The following is a 20,360-nucleotide window of genomic DNA, read 5'->3' on the forward strand; positions in this document are numbered from 1 at the left end:
GGCCGACCCCTGCGGACCGCGGCCCCGGTGCCAGGCTGGGCTGTCCTCGGCCCCGGGAGAGTTTACTTTTTTTTTTTTTAAACAAAGTGTTTTCCGGCGGTCCTTCACTCTGGGCGTGTTTGCTGGGAACCCGGCAGGTGGCATGCTTTGCTGAGCTTCACGTGTGTGCTAGGCGGGGGTGACGTGGGGTGGAGGGTCGCTGTACGCTGCGGTGAGGTGACTGGGAGGGTCGTTCAGGGAGATCCAGGCCTTTCCCAAACTCACAGAGAGCACCGCGGCCCCCCGCAGACTCGCGCGCCCCGCAGAAGTTGGAAAGCCACCTTTCATCACGTCCTGCGAGGCTTTTCCCGAAGGGCGGGTGCTCCAGTAGGAGAGACTTTTACATGCCTTTCCCCTTTTCAAAAAGATGGAACTAAAAAAAAAAAAAAAAGAACTAACCACGCACCTGTTCGCAGGCTAGATCAACTGAGAAAACAAGACCCCTCTTAGTGGTGTGGCCGACCCGTCGCCCAAGCCCCAAAGCGTCCGGCGCCACCCGAGACCCTCTGGGCCCCTGCACTGGGCAGGCCCTGCCGAGGGGTGAAAGCAAAATGTCCGATCTGGGCTGGTGCTTTGCAAACAAGGTTTGGAAGTGACAGCCCCGCACCATGGCAGAGCAGTGCTCTTCCCTGGAGAAAGTGGAGACCGGCACTCTTAGCCTCTCTTTTTCTTTGGAGACAGTGTTTGGTTCTCACATGATCAGACTCTTTAGGGTGGAGAGGGTATTTGGGAGCTTAGTCGCCGTAATCGGTGTGAGCTACATTCTTGATCTGTACTACCGAAAAATAAACTCACAAAAGGTCTCCCCTCCCCACAGGCCTTTAGTTGAACTGAGGTCCTTCCAGGACCAACAGAGCGAAGAAAGCAAAGTGCAGCTACAGGAGAGAGGACTGTGTTTATGAGAGGGGAATGGGATTTTAGGGCTGGAGGAAACCTTGATTTCAGCAATTGAGAACTTTGGAATTGGTGAATGTTGCGGGTCCCTGAATCTTAAAGTCAGATTTTTCTGGTAACACCTGCTAGTGAAGCAAAGAAATTAGTTGGGGGTGGTCTGTAGGCCTGGCCAGCTGCTTATACTCTGCTTTCTCTCAGTAGAAATAATTGTTATGCTGTAAATTTGAAATGGAAGGTGGTTTCTGGTAACTCAGTGAATGGATGACATTTAGTGTCTCTGAATACTTGAGCTTGTAGATGTGCATCTACCCATATGGAGAATGAACTTGTTAGTGCAGAAATGATCGTGGGCCCGCAGGGGGGAATACATTCTCCTTAGCATTCTCTGCGCCAGATGCCTACTGAAGCTGGTGGTTTCCTTGAAATACTTGTTCAAGCAGAGATTGTGAAGGGGAAGTACTAGGGCAAGAAAGTGTCTTGGTGGAGATTTGCAAAACGTGACTTCAGCCAGGATCTCTGTTGTCACTAAGGTTAGCCGCCTGCTTGCTAAAGCTTGTTCTCTGGTGGGCTTCTCTATTAGAGCTGCTGCAGGTAAGTAAGAAGCAGCCTGTGTTTGGGGTCTGATGCCTTCTAGAAATGCTCTTCTTAGGGACTGAAGGAGAGGAGCAGCTCACTCTAAGGGGGCTGTATCTTTCCTTCGAGCTCAGAGTGTGGCAGTAACCACACTCTAAGGGGCTGTGGTTTATGTCAAATGCTGCTTCCCACCCCACCGGGAGAACCAGCACACACAGGCCATATCCACATCAGTTGTAACCTTTGTCAGTAAAGGATGTGTGTAAATAACAGCCGGTGAGGCTGAGACCTCCCAAGTTCCGGGCCAGCTTCCTAAACTCTGTACTTGATGGAAAAGCTCAGTGGGAGTATTTCAGGGAACTGGTGAGACAGACCTGAGCTCAAAATTCCTTCTCAGCTGTTACTTTGAGCCTTAGTGTCTTTATCTGTAAAACGGAGATATTACTGCTTAATAGGGCTGTTGTGAGGATTAAGAGATAACATGCAAAGTGCCTGATTCCCACCTGGCATGGGTATTTGCTGACTAAATGGTGATGCATTTAGAAGCAGTAACTGAATTCCTACTGTGTGCCCTGCTACTCCACAGGTGTTAAACATCCTGTGATTCTCACTCTGCCAAAGAGTAAAGTCAAAGGTTATTGTATGTTGGGTAATTTAAACTTAGTCACATTTATGAAACCCATTTTCAAAGCAATCTAACTTTAATCCATCTTAGACTTATAACAAAAGTTAATTTCTTGAACAGGGGACTTTACTGAGGCAGGAGAAGTAAAATACCAAAGATGTGTGGGCATAGCAGATGAATGCAGAATTATGGGAACAAACCATAGTTGTTTGTGGGTTAAACTTTCTACGATGCCATTTAAATATTTAATAACATCTTAAACTCTACTTAACATTTTATAACAGAATAATATTGTATCTGAGAGCCTTAAAACATGCTGGGTGTTCCTAAAACTCTGGGGACTGTAAAATTGAAATAGAGACTTGTAAAACTTTCCTCGGCTGTGTATTAAAGAAGTTTCAGACTCCAAAAGGTTATTAGATGGTTGGCTGAGTTACTGAGGTCTGAGGACCTTGGAATCTTTCATTTCTCTTAGGTAGTTAAGGTTGAGTCACCCTGCCTAGGTAGAAAGTAGGGGGTGGCATCTGTGGGTATGTCCATCCTGTGAATCATCCCTCTTAGCTCTTCTGGGAAGAGACGGATCTGTGTATGACTGCAGGGCAGAATCTGGAAGGAAGAGATAAGTGATATCCTCAGGGAGCAATCCTGGGTCTAATCCAATTGCCATTTTCTTATTTTGGGGAACTTTCTGATCACTGCTGTCTTCCTAAGGCTCTCCAGGCCCACTGTCGCTTCTGTTCTGACTCTAACATTTGCTCTTGGTATTTCTCAGACTTGCGATGCTTCTGCTCTTAAAATCGTGTTTACTGAACTAGAGATCATCTAGTCCAACTAGCTCCCTTTATAGATGAAGAAACTGAAGCTGAAAGTTAGGAAATGTCTCAAGTCTCTTGAGTGCTTAAGCAGAATCTTAACAAAATCTGGATTTGAACTTGGTATTTCTGACTCACGCTCATTCCACCTCTAAAAGGAAAAGTCAGAAGCGTCCTTCAGACCTGGAAAAATTGGCCAGCATCTGAATTTTGGAAATGTGCTATGTGAGGTTGATTTATTAAATTGTTCCCCATGTGGGTCAGGCTGTCTATTTAAATATCTGTGCCTGGACTCTCTTCCTATTGACCCTTATTCCAGCTGGCCTTGGATGAGCTTCCGGGTCCTTCTTTGCCTGTCACTCCTTCCCCTTCTGAAAAAGCCCAGTGAGGGGTGACTGGAGCCAGCCCAGGATCAGAACTGTGTCCAGGATGTGTACTTAAGTACTTGCTTCCTTGCATTCATTCAGAGTGCCATGTGGCCCAGGGCCATCGTCCAGGGACTGTCTCAGTCACCTTGAGTCCTCAGAGTCGAGAAAGAGACAAAATGGGCAGGGAGACTTGGAGGAGATCTTAGGACTCTGCAAGGAAGCAGAAATGGACAAGTTGAATTTGAACACAGGCTGGTGTGAGCCCATCCAAGTAATGACTTAGGGTCAAAAAAGAAAAGTATTTTTGTGGTATGTGTAATATGTCGGGAAAGTCAGGTGAAATGCTCATGTAATAAAGTGTTACACTATTGTAAAGAAGCAAGTACTGTGTTCTTAGTTGTATAATTCTCTATTTTAGCGTAACAATAATATCAAGATTTAATTTAAGCTTTGTAACCAAATAGTACTGGAACTATGGTGCCTGGTTCCCCTAAGAACCTTGACTTAACGTATTGCTATGGACGGAGTGGCAGGTGAATTATCTGGCACTTTCAAGATAGAAAGTGGAGACATAATAGAAAATACTATCCTTTGCTTAAGTGACAGGGTCAGTTTTACCTGGAACCCTGGTTGGTTCCGAGTCAGCCCACCTTGAAGAACATATTCATGTTGTAAGAACCAGTTTAAATTTCTCCATGAAAGCCTTTTGAGCCCAACCCATACTACAGCACTTCTTCTTCCTTTGAATGTCCGTATCCCTTCGTATCATGTTCTGATGGTTTTGTGTATATCGGTTATCTGCCATTTTTAGAGGATGATCTAATCTCCCCCAGCTGGATTATAGGTTATGTGAGGGCAGGGGTCTTAACATTCATTTCTTTGCCTGATGGCACGTAGCATATGCCTTGCAAGTACAATGGAGTCATATCATACACTCAATTTAACTTGTGAAATCAATTTTTCCAGCCCAGGGTAGAGACGGAGAAATCCCTTTATTTAGCCCTCTGTCCTTCCCTGCTCACCGTAGGTAGGCATTGGTCTCTGCTGCCCCCAGGGAAAGAGAAGCTATGGTGGTAACCAAAGACTCCACAAGACCTCAATTCTTGGTTTTTGAGTTTTCAAGGGCCCAGGTCCCAGCTAAGGGATTTTCATGAGTGATTTTTTTTTATAGGTGATTTTTAATTACACTTGACTTTTGCCTTAAAGGCGGACTTTTAGAACTTAACCCCAGAAATACAGGCTGACCTGCACTGCAGTGCATACTCAGGATCTGCTGGTTGTTAAAACGAGACTAGATAGAGAAGGATGGCCGTAGCGTAAGATCCTGGAAGCTACCTGACAAGGGTGTGGAGGGCAGATGGAAGTAAGAGTGTGAGGGCACTTGTGAATTGATGGCTAAAGCTTTACTTATTCATGGTTAGTAAGGGAATCTTGGATACATGTAGCTCTTAAGTGCAATGGTGAGGAAGCTGCTGACTCCCTCCAGTGAGAGCTGTAGAATGGTGAACCGAGTGGATCACTCTCAACCGAGAGCTAAATGGCCTTTTGGGAGGGTGGTCAGGGTTGAGCCCTGCAGTAAAGGGCCCTGGGAGCTTTACTGCTCATCTTACCCTTGTGTTTTGGGGTAAAAGTTTAGAATCAAATAACTATATTTGCAAGGAACCTTAGGGGTTCTCAAATCTTGCTGGCTGTCAAGGTAATTTGGGGAATCTCTTTATAAAAAATATAATTCTAGACTCAGTTCAGATCTATTGTACTAGTTTCCATCTGTTCATAAAGTTTTCTAAGATAGATGAGCTTTTATTTTTCACACAGAAGGCAGGAATAGTGCAGTGGATAAGAGCAGACTCTAGAGCTAGAGTCTAGATCCCAACTAGAGTCTAGAGCTAGATGGGATCCAATCCGGCTCTGCCATTTACTAGCTGTGACAGTGTGCAGGATACCTATGATTCTGCTCGGCATTCCAGCATGTAGGGGTTTTCCACGTACACCGCCAAGCCATTCCCAGATACTAGTCAACTCAATTCTGACACGCTGTACCTGGAGATAGCATCAGATCCCACAGATTAAGGGTTCAGTCCTGCAAGACTGCCTCTCCCCCACTTCAGATGCCCATGTCAAGTCCAGGTTGTCCCCTCTGCTGACGGACTGGCTATAAATTGGAGGTTCCCATGACCCCCTTCTTGGGTTTGATTAATTTGTTAGAGTGGCTCTCAGAACTCAGAGAAACATTTTATTTACTAGATTACCAGATTATTATAAAAAGATATAACTCAAGAACAGCCAGGTGGAAGAGATGCATAGGGCAAGGTATGGGGAAAGTAGAGTTTCCGTGCTCTCTCCTAGCATGCCCCTCTCCCCAAATCTCCACGTGGTCACCAACCCCGAAGTTCTCCAAACTCCATCCTTTTGGGTTTTTATGGAGGCTTCCATACAGAGGCACAGCTGATTAAATCATTAGCCATTGCTGATTGAACTCAACCTCCAGCCCTTCTTCCCTCCCCTGAGGTCAGGAAGGTGGGGCTGAAAGTTCCAGCCCTCTAATCGAGTGCCTGGTTCTCCTGGCAACCAGCCCCCCTCCCAGGTGCAGTCCCATGGCCATCTCATTAACATAACAAAAGACATCTTTGTCGCTCTGCTCACTTAGGAAATTCCAAGGGTTTTAGGAGCTCTGTGGCAGGAACAGTGGAAGGAGAGCCAAATATATTATTATAAATCACAATACATCATCTCTCTGGGTCTCTTTCCTCAGCTGTAAAGTGAGGATAATTGCACCTTAGACTAGTCCTGACTCAGAATAATAAGCACTTTGTGTGTGTGTTAAATAAATGTGGAAACCAAGGCTGTGAGAGGTGAAGTGGCCGTGACACGTTGGGCAAGTTGGTTCTCAGTCCACATCTTCCATGCTTCCTGGCCTGTGCAGTGTGTGCTTTCTCCTTTGGGGTTTGATTTTGATAATGTTCAAGTGTCCATCCTTCCTTCGCATCCATTCTACAGTTACATGTTTGGAAAGTACACCTCAGAAGACCCACGCCTTGTGGCCTTTTGGTAGCTGCCACGCGGTAGGTAAACACCAGCAGGGTTTCAGTAAGCAAAGGAGATGAATGGGCAGACTGGTGCGGGGATGGTGAAGTTCTGGACGGCAGGGACTTCGGGCATAGGTTACCCACGGAGGGTGGATTGTGCAGTTACAGGGTGGAGTGATTCATACTGTCTGGTTTCCAGATCTTCTCAGACCTCTGTGACTTTCAAAGTCTCAGCTCCCACCTTATTCCTGGTACGCTGGGTAATGTGCACTCCACCCAGGGAAGGGCTGATGACAATTTATGTTTCATAGTCCTTTGTTTGGCATTAATGTATGGTAGGAAGGAGCTTGTGCAAAGCTGGATCTGATTTGTTGATGAGGAAGCTGCCTAAAGCTGAAAGATGCACGGACAAAGTGTGAAAGTCATGTTCTAGCAGATGTTTGTTTGTTAAACTGGCGTTTAGAATTGCATACAGAGATCTCTTGGAACTAACTTGAGGCTAACTGTTAATTAGTTGTGAACTGGGACAGGTCAATTGGCTCTTCACCAGTGTTGGTCCTTATTAGCCTAGTAACAGGGTAGAATGATCACCATCTAAACCACTGCTGTCCGGCTTTTCCGTTTCGATAAACAGGGCAAGACAATTCTAAATCAGTTCACCTGATCCGTGGTTGGTGTGTTTGCCGAATGACACCTTCATAGGCCACAGTGTAGCAGCCCACCTTCCCCGCACAGCCACAGTACTGGATTCCAGCGTTGGATACTGCTGTCACTTCATCTAACCCCAAATTGGCAAAAAGACTTTAGAAAAACGTCAAGTCTCAAAAACCAATTAAATGGTAAAGATGACTGTTCCGAATTGAATTGGGGCAATGGGGAAAGTGCCACAAAAGAAAGTGCAGAAGGCAAAAACAAGTGACATGGAGCCCTGGTCGTCGGCTCGCATGTTTATTTGCCAGCCAGCTGGATACGTTTTATGTGTCATACAATCCGAAGATTACTTTTTTTGAAAAGCCATTTCAGATATAAGAAAAACCTTTTAGAGAAATTGGCTATATAAGCCTGGGAGTATAGAAATAAAAATAAACTTTGGTATACTATGCAAGGGGCACATTGGTTAGTGATATGAAGAATAAACAAAGCACGGGGTAGTGCCTGTTTACCTGTGGTCTGTGCTTGCTCGGTGATATCAATGTTGCTACAGTTTCTTCATTTTGAAAAGGACATTCATTTGTACTGAAGTTATTTAATCGTGTGTGTGTGTGTGTGTGTGTGTGTGTGAGAGAGAGAGAGAGAGAGAGAGAGAGAGAGAGAGAAAAAAAAAAAAAAAAATCCTTTCAGACCCAGAGCGTAGGATGTCACTGAACTGTAGGTCTCCTGAGCCAGTTAACCTTTTGTCTTTGCAGAACCAGAGTCCTTGTCTTCAGGGTTTACTGCCATTGATCAAGTGGTCAGTCTTCTGTGGTCTCGGTAAAGCAACGTGATATAAAGTTAACTAGAGGAGCCCATTAGAGTGAGCCATAGTGTAGGTGTGGAACGGTAGCTCCTTGGTGTGAATGGCCCATTCGGTAGCACTGGGAGTTTGAAATTCTGTACTCCCTCTCTTTGCTGAGGAGAGTTAAAAAAAAATCTTTCCTGGGTCCCCTTCCCACTGATACGTCCTGTCAGGTGATGGCTGACCCCCCCTCCTCCTGGCAGTGTAGTTTCATCTGTCGCTTGAGAACAAAGGTATTTTGAAGTAGTGAAATGGAAATGTTTAGAATTCTACAAGGCTCTGGAGAGATTGGAGATAGGTAGGAAAAGATATTTAAAATACCTGGAGTGAATGTGAGGTGGTTGAAAAACTATTGATTGGACGTATGGAATTCACCTTTGCTGGGACACAAATAAACCTAAGAGTTTTTAAAGAAGGAAAAGCTTAGAGAGGTTTAGATGTGCTCAAGTGGATATGCAGACATGATTCTAGGAAAATGGCTTTGCCACCGAGGCCTCATGGCTGCTAGTGAGAGTAGGCCCATGGGCCGACTTAGGACAATACTCAGAAAAAGTTGAGATCTGGCTTTCAGATCTGGGTGATGAAGAGTCTCAGCACGAACCCACAAGTGCAGAAGGAGATGGCTCTGGACTCTGTTGGGCCTTCTAGAGGATCAAGGATAGGGTCCTGGGGAAGACCGAAGGAGAGACCCACTGAATTAGGTGGTCCAGACCTCAAGGGAAGACTTTGGGGGCCAGCTGGAGAAGTGTTTTAATGCACAGCACGTGGTAAAGTCTTTTCGCATTCCATATCTGACCAGCCAGTTTAGAAAGAAAAGTACTTTCTAAGCTGTGTATTCAGAAAGGGCCCAAGGCTGCTACAGAGATGAACTGAGAAAGGCTGTGGGAGTGTGGAGAAGTGTCCTGGGGACCCTCAGAGGATGATCCCCTCAGCTTAGCCACACCACCAACCAGAAGCCAACAGAGAAGGTTTTTCACTACATAGGATAAGAAATTGGTCTTTTGTAAGCTCGTTTATTTCTAGGTATGTGCATGTATGTTGGATATTTCAACCTAAAAGATAATAGGGATTTTTATCCTTACTTGAACATGAGGACCAAGTAAAAACTTGGAGGGGAGTATGTTCTGGACTAGCTAGAAAAACCATAACCAGCTTCTTCTTTTTCCCATATAAAAGTTGCTAATAAATGCTCGGGCACCGTTCTAGGGCTAGAGATACAGCAGCACACAGAATAGATAAAATTCCTACTTAGGTTCTGATGGAAGAGACAAAATAAATAGGGGTATTATGTTAGATGGTAATAGTGATACAGGGGAAAATGAAGTGGAGAGAGGGACCAAAGAGTGGGAGTGGGGTAGGGAGTGATTGGCCATCGGGCAGGGAAGACTTCACTGAGAAGGTGCAAGCCGTGTCAATATTGGGGGGGAAAGTATCCCTGGTGGTGAGAACAGCAAGTGCAAAGGCCCTGAGGCAGAAGCATGCCTAGCATGTTCAGGAACAGCAAGGAAGCCTGTATAGTCTCCTTGGAGCCAAATTGTGTAGAGCCTTATAGGTCTTTGAAAGACTGGTTTTTAACTCTCGAATGAGATGGGGAGCCATTGGAGAATTCTGAGAAGAGTATGACATATTCTGACTTAGAGTTTAAATGGATTTTTCTAGCTGCTACATTATTGAGAGTAGACTCAAGTATATAGATGTAGTGATCTTAATGAGGAGGGTCCTTTTAATAATAGGTAAGAGTTGATAGTGGATAGCAGCAGTGATGATAGTGAGAAGTGGTTGGATTCTGGATATATTTTGAAAGTACAGTCAACAGGATTTCCTATGGAATAGACATAAGAGAGAGAGAAAAGCTGGAAGAGAAAACCGTTGTCATTCAATGGTTTAGGGTGGACTATAGAAGAAATGGATTTAGGGTGAAGAGGAGGAATTTAATTTTGGAGATCCTAGGCTTGAGATGTCTGGACATCAAGTGGAGCTGTTGAGAAGGCAGTCGAAGAATAGGAGTCTGAAGTTTAGGCGGAAAGGTTTGGATTGGAGATACAAATAGTGGAGCCCTGGGCTTCTGGGTTGTATTTAGAATGGTGGGCTGAATGAATGAGTTCACCAAGGAGGTGAAGATAGAGACTAAGGACACAGATGCAAGGCACTCCCCACGTAGAGGTTAGGGAGATGGGGGGACCAGCGCCAGGCACAGAGAGGGATGGCCAGTAAGATGGGGAGCGAGGTGATGTGCTATCCTGGGAGCCTCTTGATGCGGGTGTGTCAGAGACGGAGTGATCAGTCAGTCGTGTCAGATGACGCTGAGAATTGATCCCTGGCCTAGCAATAGGGAGGCCATTGGTGACCTTATCAGAAGCCTTGTGGAGTGGAGTGGAAGCAATGCCTGGTTGGACTGGGTTGGTGAGAGACTAGAAGAGGAATTGGAGGCGAAGAATAGGGACTCAGCTGAAGAGGAGGGCAGAGCAAGAGCTGGAGAGGAAACTGGGGTTAAGAGGGAATCTTATTTTTTTTTTAAGAGGGGAGGAAGTGACAGTGAGCTGGTCTACTGATGAGGATAATTCAGTAGAAAGGGAAAAGTGAAGGCAGGAGTGGGGAGAATGGCTGGTGTGATGTCTGTGAGTAGGTGAGAGGGATACACCAGTGGAGAAGTTAGCCTGGTTACTGGAGCACAGGTAGCTCATCACACCACAGAATAAAGGGGCCCGGATGCAGGTCGGTGGGAGACTGTGAGGCTTTTCTGGTTGCTTTTAATTTCTCAGTGAATAGTAATAGGTCATTAACCCTAATTTACTCAATACCTGCATAGAAGTTTGCCTCGTAGGAGTAAGAACTCCATTCTAGAGGCAAAGGAGTGTGGGGTTTGAATCACAGCTGCTTCCCATTCTGTGGACTTGACCTTGGGCGAGTTGCTTGTGCTTATCAGTAAAATGGAGGCACTAATGCTAACTACCCCGCAGAGTTGTGAAGATGGACTGTAGTGAGTATGAAGCCCTTAGCGTCATGCCCATCGTGTCCAGTAACACTAGCCTTTCCTGTTGTGGCTGCCTTAGAGTAAAATCGTACTATAATCCCCTCACATGGGAGAGTTTTGTAGCTATCTTATCTTTACTGTCTGGTAGACAGCAGAGGTTACCCTTTGGGGGTCAGATCAAAGGTGAAGTTGCCCCCAGAGTCCAGGGGGAGGTTCACAGATAGATGGGAACTATCACATTGCCTTGAAGAGAGGAAGGGGAAACACGGGACTTGGAGGAAGGAAGAGAAGATGGAAACAAGGCAAAACCCTTTAAGGATTTCCAGTTTCTTATGCTATATTTGAGCTATAGAGAAGCACAGCTTCTGATTTTGTTAAATTCTTACAAGGCTCACTTTATGTGTTGGGTGGACGTTTCCCATGTAGGAGTATCTGCAGCTCCAGCATCTGGTTTTGTCTCAGACGGCACAGCATGCGTGTGTCCTGCAGGCAGGGTGGACGTGGTGGGGGTGGGGCACTGGCAGGTGGGTGGGTACCATGCTGGGTGAGAGTGAGTGGGCAACACGCAGGGGTGCCGAGGCCCGGCTTCCTGTTCCCTGGCCCGACTGATTGTCTTGGCGATCATGGTCAACGTATGCAGCAGCATTTCACTGCGTGCATTGAACAAGAATAACGTATGGACTTGTTGAGTTGTCAGGGAGGTAGAAGACGAGACTAAATGGCACTGTGGCTTCTAAAATACTGGCAGTTTTCAGTCTCTTCTTTCAAGATAAGTGTTATTGGCTAAAGAGGTAGCTTGAGGTAAATCTGAATACAAAAGGATATAGAATATCTCTGCAGTTACGCAAGTGTGGCTCATCAGGACCTTACCACCCTCACCCTGGGGTGTACCACAGATTCGTTAGGGAACGTCTTTCGGAGGTGGCATGGTGGTGAGTTATTAAAAAAAAAAAGTTATCTCAGTATGGTGCAGAATGAAATATGAGTAAGTTTTTAATATAAAACACAAGGCTTTAAAGACAGTTCAAGCTTTTGGCGGTCATCTTGGGCTATGCCCCCATACTTGTTCATCTCCCCTGTCAGTCAGGGCTTCTGAGAAAATGGTTGAACCGCTGACGGGCACAACCCTTTCTCTGCAGAGGGGTGACTGACACCCAGGAACATCGAGCGACAGCTAGGTAGTAGCGGCATGAGCCGTGGAACCCAGCCGCCCGATGCCCAGTCCACCAGGTGCCATGCCATACACATCTACATCTTGGTAGGCGATTCCTGTAATTGAACCTGTACCCTGTGGTCTTGCTCTTAATAGAACAGTATCTCACATTTTTAAATGTCTTTCCCCCATAATGGCCTTGGTATAGCAATAGCAAATACACAGCCACTGTTGCCCTTTCCCCTCTGCCAACTGGGGGCACTCCAAATGACCATAGCACTTCTTCCTGCTGAGTCTCAGAATTCTCCAGGTCAGCGTTAGTTAGCCTCTGCTGATGTATGTATAGGTGCTTGCACGTAAGACAGCATCTGTTTGCCCTCTTGGCCTGGCCAAATCCCCTGCATATGGAAGGCACTCTAAATGTCTCCCTGCTGGACATTATTCCTGCCGGTTTGTGAGCTTCTTAAGAGCGAGGCTGATGGCTTGTCCACTTTTGGTTCCAATCTGTTAGACAGAAATGAGTACCCAAAAGGCATTTGTTAAGCCCTTTGAGTTAATTTCCCAAATACACTGAAGTCTTGTAGAAAATAGGAAGTGGGATGACCATTTCTTTAGAACTATCCTTTATGCCCCGATATTAGTACTACTACTTTAAAAAAAAAAACTGTGGTGAAATACACATAAGATTTATCATCTTAACCATTTTGAAGTATACAGTTCAGTAGTGTTAAACACCCACATGGTTGTGAACACCCCTGTACTCCTTAAACTTCTTCTGGAGTGCCCCGTAATCAGGATGGCCCTATTATTTTATTTATTTATTTATTTATTTATTACATCTTTATTGGAGTATAATTGTTTTACAATGGTGTGTTAGATTCTGCTTTATAACAAAGTGAATCAGTTATACATATGTTCCCATATCTCTTCCCTCTTGCGTCTCCCTCCCTCCCACCCTTCCCTATCCCATCCCTCTAGGTGGTCACAGAGCACGGAGCTGATCTCCCTGTGCTACGCGGCTGCTTCCCACTAGCTATCTGTTTTACGTTTGGTAGTGTACATATGTCCACGACACTCGCTCACTTTGTCACAACTTACCCTTCAGGATGGCCCTATTATGAGGGCATAAAATATTGATAAACCAAACTTAAATACCTAAGCATAGAATTGTGCTAAATCATATCATCTGATATGATATTCTAACATAGATTAGTGGCAATGGAATTAAAATTTTAATAAATTTATGCTGTTAAAAATTCCATCTCCTCGATCAGCTCTGTGCTTTGTGTCCACCTAGAGGGATGGGATAGGGAGATGCAAGAGGGAGGGGATATGGGGATGTATGTATACATATAACTGATTCACTTTGTTATACAGCAGAAACTAACACACCATTGTAAAGCAATTATACTCCAATAAAGATGTTAAAAAACAAAAAATTCCATCTCCTAGCTTAGTATGTCTTTCCAATCTCGTAAAGGACGGCTCCTGGTTGATTTCAGCAACTGTGCCCCTGGCTCCATTTGTGGAACCCTAGGGCTCCTCACTGCATATTCTTTGAGAAACCGAAGTAATTTGTTTTACGTTTTTTGCTGAGTTATGAGGAAATGGCAACAGATTAAAAAAAACTGGCCATTTGTTTCTTTTATCTTGCTACTCTTCCTACCTACCTCTTAGTAGCTTTGAAATGAAACCGATTTCAGTGGCACACTGAGTGCAGGTGCAGCTGAGGTTTGATGTGACAGTGGCCCATTCATGGGTTGATGTTCAGGAGGAAGTGTGTGTTCGGGAACATCAGATTAGACTGACAGCTGTCCCCGGTGGCAAGGCTGGCTTTAGCTTGTCTTGCAAATACTTTGTTCATACCACCCTCTCTACCCACCCACCCCCTGCTTTCTTTAGAGCCCTGTTAAAGATGCTCCCAGGTATTCGATTATCTTTTTCTTCTGTTCCTTGTCTCTTTGGATTTCTAATGACTAATTTCTGTATTGCCCAGAATCTGTTGAGTTTAATAGGCTTTCTTTGTTCTTATTGATGTTTTCATTATGAAATTTCTAGTAAGCTATTTGGGAGCTGTCAAAATAAAGCTTATTGGTGGTTCTGAATTGTGGGCCCTCCGTAGGCAAGAGATTGGGACTGATTTATCTGTGTTTGCTTTAACGTGGAGGCTGACGTGCGTCATTCTTCACAAATAAAACAGAAACGTGCTTTAAAAGAAATCTGACCCCCACACGTGCACAAAGCATAGTCATATTACCCAATAATGCTTTTGTGGATTGCTTTACTACCAAAACTACTTACCCCCTGCAGAAGTTAGGGAGGAACCCAGGGAATGATCTAGAAAGGTAGTCCGTCTCTCTCATGTTATAGATAAAGAACTGGAGGCCTAGGATTTGTTGTCCGTCATGCAGCCAGCTACTGGCAGAGCTGCCCCTCCACCCTTCCTCCCCCTAGTGTCCAGGGCTCTCTCCACACTTGAGCCCCTTCCCTGTTTTCGACCTCCACTGCCCACCCTTGCAGGGATCAATCTAGCCAATGTGTCTGTTTTTATAAAATGTCACCGGAAGCTTAAGCAGATCTGTTCAAGTTCCACCAAGTTTCTTTGAAAATCTGTACTCATCAAAAAGAGTTGCTGGGCTTCCCTGGTGGCACAGTGGTTAAGAATCCACCTGCCAATGCAGGGGACACGGGTTCGAGCCCTGGCCTGGGGAGATTCCCACATGCTGCGGAGCAACTAAGCCCATGCACCACAACTACTGAGCCTGTGTTCTAGAGCCCGCGAACCACAGCTACTGAAGCCCGCATGCCTAGAACCCTGTCCTCTACAAGAGAAGCCACCACAATGAGAAGCCCGTGCACCTCAACGAAGAGTAGTCCCCACTCACTGCAACTAGAGAAAGCCCGTGCGCAGCAACGAAGACCCAACGCAGTCAAAAAATAAATTAATTAAATAAATTAAAAAAAAAAAGTTGCCATCCTGAGTTTCTTTCTGAGATAACCGTTTCTCCATGAGGAACCGGGCCTGGGATTGCGGTTGAGCACGCAAAAGCGGTTGTGTGTTCCCCATGGGGAATCCCTACCCCCTCTGTTTCTGAACAAGCCACCCAGGCTCCCTCCACACCTCTCATTCATGCTTTAGATTAGATGTAAGGTGAGGTACTGCCTCTTCCCTGTGGCAGGTGGCTGCTGCGGGCTGGGTCGGACAGTGTCCACAGCATCTAAGGCAAAGGCATTTGTTGAACCCTGCAGCTATTTGTCAAAGGTACTTACCGCACTTAAACCCTGCATATCGAGATGCTCCTGAACTGGGCACATTCATTCCCTTCTAAAGGAAGATGAGAGGGGTGAGCATTTTGTTTTCCTCGCTTCACTGTGTGTGTGTGTGTGTGTGTGTGTGTGTGTGTGTGTGTGTATAAAAAATTTTTTTTGGAAGAGTAGAAAGGAGTAGCTTTATTAGTTTGCCAGGCAAAGGGGGACACAGCGGGCTCTAGCCTTGAAAAACTATGTGTCCCTCCTCAGTATATTTCACAGCCTCTGTCCATTACAATACATTTGCACTTGATTGTAACGCCCAGATGGCCGGCCAGCACAGTGCCTGGTACACAGTAGGTACGGGTTTATGTGCCTGTTTATTGGTGTGTCGTCACAAGTCTGGAATGGGCTGTGAAACTCAGTCTCTAACTCTTGCCTGCCTGCAGCTGCCTACAGAAAGCACGTGTGAGCTTGTCCTATGCAGTTATAAGGTTTGCCTTTTCATGATTTCTGGGCACTGATTTTTTTTTAACATCTTTATTGGAGTATAATTACTTTACAATGGTGTGTTAGTTTCTGCTTTATTACAAAGTGAATCAGCTATACATATACATATATCCCCATATCTCCTCCCTCTTGTGTCTCCCTCCCACCCTCCCTATCCCACCCCTGTAGGTGGTCACAAAGCACCGAGCTGATCTCCTTGTGCTATGCAGCTGCTTCCCACTAGCTATCTATTTAACATTTGGTAATGTATATATGTCCATGCCACTCTCTCACTTCATCCCAGCTTACTCTTCCCCCTCCCCATGTCCTCAAGTCCATCCTTTACATCTCCATCTTTATTCCCGTCCTGCCCCCTAGATTCATCAGAACCATTTTTTTTAAGATTCCATATATATGTGTTAGCATATGGTATTTGTTTTTCTCTTTCTGACTGACTTCACTCTGTATGACAGACTCTAGGTCCGTCCACCTCACTATAAATAACTCACTTTTGTTCCTTTTTTATGGCTTAGTAATATTCCATTGTATATATGTGCCACATCTTCTTTATTCATCTGTCAGTGGACACTTAGGTTGCTTCCATGTCCTGGCTATTGTAAATAGAGCTGCAATGAACATTGTGGTACATGACTTTTTGAATTATGGTTTTCTCAGGGTATGTGCCCAGGAGTGGGATTTGGGCACTGATTTTTAACCTCCATGACCATCTATCTCTGTCATTTTCTTTGCAAGGCTTTTAATAAGCCAGTGTCCATCAACCAACATCATTTTTTAAATTACATTTTAAATTTACCTTTGAATAGGTAATATACTCACATGGTACAAATATAAAAACTAAAAAAAGATTACCCTTGCACTTCTGGTCTCTAGTCATCCTATTCTTCCTGGAGACAACAGTTGTTTTACTAGTTGGTTGTATATGTTTATATTTGCTTATAAATTTGCAGACACCTGTGAAAGGATTTACATTTTTTTTTTTACATATGATAGCATGCCACATGTATTTTTCTAAACCTTGCTTTTTTTTCCCCCCTCGGCATATTTTAGAGCTTGTTTGATGTAAATAAAGAGCTTCTTTAGTATTTTTAATGTTTGCATAGTGTTCATTTTTAAGCATGAACCATGATTCACTGAACCAATCTGGATATTCAGGTACTTTCTAATCTTTTGCCGTTAAAAGCAGTGCTGCAGTGAAGAATTTTATACCTTCCTCCTTTCACCTTAGGTAGAGGATCACTTCCTGGTGCAGTGGCTTGCCCAGCATTGTTTTAATGATCATGGCTGATTCCGGAGGTGTGTCTGGCTGCTCTTCATGACTTTCTATCACAAACTATATCCTACCATCTGATAGTATTATAGGCTGCTCAGCTGGCAGAGTTGCTGGAATCTTTTCAACAGCTAGAGTTGACAGTGTTAAGCCCAAGCTGTTGGGATTCCTCGTGGCTTCAGCATTTGTGCCCCACCTGGACCTATGCTTGTTAAAATGTACTTGTTAAAATTAGAATGGCTTGTTGGAATGTGTGTTCACCAGATACTGATAAGAGCACATGTAGTGCTTCATCCCTGCATTGGAGTTAACAGGGTTATTTGACGTTTCATTTGATCCTTGCAACACCCTATGAGAAAACTTAGATAGGAGCATTTCACAGATAATCATACAGATGACACCCAGCTAAGAGGTGGTACAGCCAGGACTTGAACCCACCAGGTCTTCATGGAACTCCCTCACATTTCTGACTACAGTTTTGACTTACCAGTGTGTTACCAGGCAGGTTAGAAGGCGTGGACTAGCTGGAGGTGGTAGCTGTGATAAGATGTACCGTATTATCCCAATAATGACAGGCCCAAGTAGGACGGATGCTTAGCCAGTGTATACCAATAAAGTAGTGCTAGTTGTTAAACTTTCAAAATACTTCTGGTTGGTAAGAGCTTTGCCCCGTCTCCCGAGTGTCCTTCGACACTGCCCTGGCCACTCTTCCTATAGGACACGCCCCCGCTCCCATATTCTGCCACAATCCAGCAACTAATGGGGAAATGTCCTAATACGACAGGGTGCTCTGGGATGTAGCTCCAATACTACACCACCATCTGTGCTGATTAATTGGTTTCCAAGTCATATTGATTGCTCAGTATTTTTTAAAAATTCATTCATTAATTTGGCTGCATTGGGTCTTCGTTCCTGTGCGCGGGCTTTCTATGGCCCTCTGCCCAGCTAAAAGTTCTTTTACTATATGGAAAAAGGGGGAAACCGGCACTGGGTGCCAGCCAGCAGTCTCTGGCCCAGCTACTAAGCCCATTGCTTCAGTTATCTCCTTTAGAAAATAAACTATGTGATCATATTAATTTCCTTTTCAAAACATTGAAAACTCTGCATTTCCTAAGCTGTTGCAATAGTCAAATGGATACAGTGACCTACCAGGTATGTGCTTGTTAGATATACCTTTTCTCTTGGCTTTTATGAAAAGCATTTGACTGAAACATGATGGAAATTGAAAAGTCACTTTTTCCTTTGCAAATGAGCTTATTTGATAACAGCCTTTAAGAAATGAGTCTTTTTTTTTTTTTTTTGAGTTAGCACTGACAATATGCTCAGTCCACTTGGCATAGAAAAACCATATGGTAACAACATACTTGAATTTAAAATTATGAAATGCAATGATAATTATAAAATTTTATTTACCAGAAATTTGCTAAATGCCTGTGAACCAAGCACTGTGTGAAGGTCAAGGATGGGAGGGTGGGCTCACAGTCCAGTTCAGACACATTTCTTAAAAGGACAGCTCACTAGAAGGACAAATGTGATTTGATTTGGCAACTGGGAAGTCAGGTATCTGATAATTCAGAAGCACAGGAAGTGATCCAGTGCCACATTGGACAAGCAGCTGCTTTGTAAAACTGAAAGAACAGGGTTGCTTGGAGATTTTCATTCTTCCTTTTCTTACTGCAGTAGATAAAAGCATTTTGGTTTTTGAATTTTATTTATTTTTTATACAGTAGGTTCTTATTAGTTATCCATTTTATACACATTAGTGTATACACGTCAATCCCAATCTCCCAATTCATCACACCCCCACCCCCACCCCCGCCCCGCTTTCCCCCCTTGGTGTCCATACATTTGTTCTCTACATCTGTGTTTCTATTTCTGCCCTGCAAACCAGTTCATCAGTACCACTTTTCTAGGTTCCACATATATGCGTTAATATACGATATTTGTTTTTCTCTTTCTGGCTTACTTCACTCTGTATGACAGTCTCTAGATTCATCCATGTCTCTACAAATGACCCAATTTCATTCCTTTTTATGGCTGAGTAATATTCCATTGTATATATGTACTACATCTTCTTTATCCATGTGTCCGTTGATGGGCATTTAGGTTGCTTCCAGGACCTAGCTATTGTAAATAGAGCTGCAATGACCATTGGGGTGCATGTGTCTTTTTGAATTACGGGATAAAAGCATTTTTATTGTAACTCCTTGAATGATGTCTTACTGGTAATCAGTTGCTTGGTCAGCTGAAAAGCCCTTTTCAGCTCATGATTTTATTTTTTAAAATGAGCTAGTTACCTATTTAATTAATTAATCTTTTTGGCTGCACGGCATGTGGGATCTTAATTCCTCGACCAGGGATCAAACCTGCCTCCCCTGCACTGGAAGCACAGAGTCTTAATCACTGGACTGCCAGGGAAGTCCCTGGTTATGTATTTATACTTTATCATTTTTTGTTGAATTGAAGTGGAATTCTTGGCCATTCTGAATATAGGCCAGTATCATGATTTTATCTTGTTGGGTGCTAACTATATTCTTTTTCCTTGAGATTATTTAAATCTCTGTTGTTGGGAGGTTAGAAGCAAGTGTTGAACCAAGGTCATTCCAAAAATTGATGCCAGGGCTGGAACCAGAATTCCTTCCCCACCCGCTTCTCCATGTTGCTGATCTGACCGCCCTTGTTGGCATTCCAGTTAAATAGTTGAAATTGATGCCGTGATTTCACATTTTTCCCCCCAGTTGATGGTTGAGGTTCTGAGCTGGAAGAGGAGTTGCATGTTGTGGATAATAAAAACATGTTCTGCTTTGGGTGTTCTTTTATTGTATGAGCTCCCTTGTTCTTAGTCAGAGACACACCTGTAGTAAAATGTACTGAGTCAAGTAAGAAACAGAACCCTCAGGCTCAGATGTCACAGGAGTTTCATAGTCACTGGAGACTGAATTTAGTTCCAGCACGTTTCTCCAAGGAGACAGGAAAAAAGTCTCAAGAAATGTTGGGAAGGCCAGGACAAGATGACTGGTTTTGTGATCCACATAAAGACCACAAGTATCCTTTGGGCCCCTGTGGCATGGATCTTAAAGTGCTTTATAGACCTTAATTATAACTCCTGTAAAATAAATACTTTTTAAAAAAGGTGGATAGATTAAAGTACTTTAGTGATGTTTTCCAATGAAGCAGAAAGAAGAATTTGGGTGTAGTGATGTAGAGCAAGATTAGGGAGTGTTGGGCAGAACCCCTATTTCATCAATTACCAGCTGTGTGACATTGGACAAGTTACTTGTCCTCTCTGAACCTGCATCCACATTTGTAAAATGGGTGATAGAAAGCAGAAAGCAGAAAGCAGAAAATTCTTTTGGGTGTAGTGATGTAGAGCAA

General features: G+C 44.2%; 1 protein-coding gene across 2 annotated transcripts in view; it reads left to right on the forward strand.

The window, feature by feature from the left end:
- The window catches only part of ITGA6 (integrin subunit alpha 6), a 76,477-nt gene that overhangs the window by 353 nt on the left and 55,764 nt on the right, over positions 1-20,360 (forward strand). The gene's annotated exons all lie outside the window — the stretch shown is intronic.

The sequence above is a fragment of the Neophocaena asiaeorientalis genome, unplaced genomic scaffold, assembly GCF_003031525.2.
Source record: "Neophocaena asiaeorientalis asiaeorientalis breed wild unplaced genomic scaffold, Neophocaena_asiaeorientalis_V1.1 scaffold96, whole genome shotgun sequence".
Taxonomy (NCBI): domain Eukaryota; kingdom Metazoa; phylum Chordata; class Mammalia; order Artiodactyla; family Phocoenidae; genus Neophocaena; species Neophocaena asiaeorientalis.